Source organism: Condylura cristata, unplaced genomic scaffold (assembly GCF_000260355.1).
Source record: "Condylura cristata isolate star-nosed mole 26May11 unplaced genomic scaffold, ConCri1.0 scaffold00002, whole genome shotgun sequence".
Lineage (NCBI taxonomy): Eukaryota > Metazoa > Chordata > Mammalia > Eulipotyphla > Talpidae > Condylura > Condylura cristata.
In genome coordinates this window covers 40,204,299-40,207,579 of record NW_004567103.1, presented here as the reverse complement: position 1 = coordinate 40,207,579, position 3,281 = coordinate 40,204,299, and the positions used below count along the sequence as shown (strand labels likewise).

Sequence of the window (3,281 nt, the reverse complement as noted above, 5' to 3'; positions counted from 1 at the left end):
TGCATATTTTTTTTACCCAGTATATCTTTATAAAGTTAACATACATTTAGATAGCATTACTTTGAATAATCAGGTGATCATTTCAAATAATGACCAAATTAAAACTATTGAACTTTGAAATTCATTTTCTTTAAAAGTTTGGGCAAAGTTTGTCACAGATGCAAACTTTGTAGACAGCATACAGTGCTTTCTGGCCTTTTTTTTCTTACTATTTCTTCATATTGTATCTGCTCAATAAATAAATATTGCTGCTGCTAAAGTGGCTATTCAGCAAAACTTAAATGTATGTGGGTAGCCAAATTTTTGTAGCTCTGCAAGAAAAATTTTGCCTTGAAATCATAATATGGAAAAATGTGCAAATGGTAAAAAAATAGTAATAATAATGGAAGATTGGAGTGAAATGTAGATGAAAATGCCTATGCTTTTGCAACATAAACATTCAAAGTTAAGGAAATGAATATGAAATTTTCAGTCTTCCTTTTTTTAGTGGAGGAAAGTCATTTGTCTATAAAAGAGATTATGTGGAGAAAATTCTAATGCATAAAAACCTGGCTATATAAATTACAGATTCTCAGTTACTCATTATTTCATACTATTTCTCATAAAGTCTTTTTTGAGCACTAAAATTTTATGGAGCAATAATTTTTCCTAATGATAATTCTGTACCTTATTGTAATTTTTTTCTTAGTTACATAGGAAATTAAATTAAATTATCTGAAATAATAAAATTTGTAGTTGGAAAATTCAGATGATATCTAAAAATTCTTATGAAATTTTTTTGTCAAGAAGTTCTAATTATTGTAACGTAATATTTAGGATCAACAACAGGTAGTATCTAACTTTTCGTGTTTGCAAGCAAGATAGCCATAGTCTTAAACTCTACTTCTGTATTATATATCTATGTTTTTAGCAGTGTGTAAAAGTAGTAATTTACTTCTAGGAAGATGGAAAGATGGAAATCTTAATTTAGAAATAAAGTCTCCAATATATTATTTCTTACTTTTCTTAGAATCAACATTTAGCTGAACTTATAGAATTTGACTATGAGTCAAATTAAAATGCATCATAATGAAATTTTGAGTATTTTAGGAAATAATTACACAGCTTAATCTCAAATTTCCAAATATATAGTAATGATCTAGCCTAAATGGTCTTTTATTCCTATCATCTACATACATTATGATGTTTTCGCACTTGCTCTTCAGAGGCCTTTGTCTAATTAGGGCTGATGGCATGCAGCTAAAATGTCATGCCCCCAAAATAAACTCTCCAATGTTGACTGACAGCAGGCAAGTGTTCTGTCACTGTCCTGCAACTGATACCTCAGCAGTTGATTCCCTTAAAAAGTCATCGGGGTGTAGCTGATACCACATGCATTTTATCAGAGCTATTCTTGGTGTGTCTCACTTTATCACTGAGTAATATAACCTTGAACATTCTCAACAGAAGAAAACGAGCCTATAGGAAAAAAGCAAACATTTCTGTGATCCTTGCAAACCCCAAATTTAACACATTTAGAATGTTAGGTGCATTTAAACCATTTGAATCATTGGCCATGCTGTTATGCTAAAGCATTAAACCTTTTAGAGAAAACTGTTCTTGTATTTGTAAAATGGATTTTAACAAGCTGTTTCAGAAAAAGATCAGCACCAGTGACAAGTATTTACACCAACAATTTATATAGGCATTTGATATGCAAAGATAGGAGCTAGGAATCGATAAGAATGGGACTCTAAGATTAAAAAAAAAACAGAAAGATGCTACTCACCTGATTTCTCAAGAGTGCCCGAAAAGGATGGGACTAAGCCCAAGGTTGCTTCTGAAACGACGTCCTATAGCGAGTTGGTTTTTTCGACCATCTCAACATGAATCAGTGAGCCTCTAAACTTAAAAACAAAACTACACAGTCAAGACTGTGTAGTTTTGCTTTTCTATGCAATCCCTACACCCGAGGCGAGGCTGGGAATGCACGACTGCTCAAGAGCCAGCTTCAGGCCCTGCCCTTATATTCCCCAGATCTGCTGACAGTCCACATCCTCCAACAGGCCTCCTGGTGATTGGTTGTCTTAGAAAAGCATGATGGGAGAGGGACCTATTTGGTAGTGTCACATACCACCTGTTTCTCTGATTGGCAGTGCTAAATTTAGCATTTCAAAGGAGGCTTCTCCAAAGAAATAGAGCCCTGCTTAAAGAATAATGTAATGATGTTCAGGGAAGAGCCTTTGTTATCCACTATACATCTAAAAACACTGTTCTGAAGAGAATATGTGACAATAGAAGATGCTCATGGGTGGTCATATAAATTAGCCCTCAACCTGAGGACTCTTCTGTGAGTCAATCACTGTTCCTGTTCCCTTTTCCCTTCCCCCATAAACTCAACCAAATGGACCTGTCAATCATGACAACAGATGAGGGAATTTATCTCAGATATAAGACTTCACCTTCTTTGAAGAATCAGTGACTATAAACCTTAGCAGTGAAGAGAGCTCATTTATATTATCTACTTTCTTCAGAATCTGCTTGCACTTGGGGAGAGTTAAGCCAGCGTTCATAAGCTGAGTGTTTATATGGCCCCGAAAGAAATAATGTTGAAAGATAAAATCTGAACTCTGCTTAAATTTAAACTCTATATTACTATAATTTCACTTTTGTCAGATTTCATTTTTGTTTGTCATTAATATTAACAAATAGCATGTGCTGTTCCTTGAGGAGTAGTCAAGTCTTATGTTTAAATCATCTATAAGGTTCTGTTTCCAGGTCCACGGAGGCTGCTCTACTAATCTCTGGAGTTTGCTGTTACTAATGGGAAGTGGTTAGGAGATGATAGAGTTGCTATTTTAGGACAGAATTTAATTTCAAGCAACAGATATTTCAAATACAAAAGAGCATGCTAAAAGATCTCTATAATGGCTCAGCTAGAGATTTGTAAAATTCTACTTAAAAGGAAGAAAATTGTTGAAAAAGTGCAAGATTTTTTCTTTAAAAAATAGGCAAAAAAATTAAGTTAAATTTATTTATGTGTAATAAAATTTTTTCCTGTTGTGGAAGAACTTGGCCTTGCATTAGAATTTCCATCTACAGAAGTATTCTTATTTTGTGATTAGTTATATATCAATAATTTTATTAGTATTTGAGAAAGCTAACATATCCCGGAGAACCCATGTAGCACAGTTACATAGATAAGGTGATATCATGCATTTATTTAAACATTTGTCTTTTGTAATTAGTCAGTGATCTCTGATATGGCATCATTTTAACCCCATAACCTCTATCTCCCATAC

General features: G+C 33.5%; 1 protein-coding gene across 1 annotated transcript in view; it reads right to left on the bottom strand.

Moving 5' to 3' along the window:
* The window catches only part of TTN (titin), a 274,545-nt gene extending 272,566 nt beyond the window's left edge, over positions 1 to 1,979 (bottom strand). Inside the window, exon 1 of the mRNA XM_012726861.1 lies at positions 1,769 to 1,979. The gene's annotated coding sequence lies outside the window, so the exon portion shown is untranslated. The remainder of the gene's footprint in view (positions 1 to 1,768) is intronic.
* Positions 1,980 to 3,281: the final 1,302 nt, after the last annotated feature.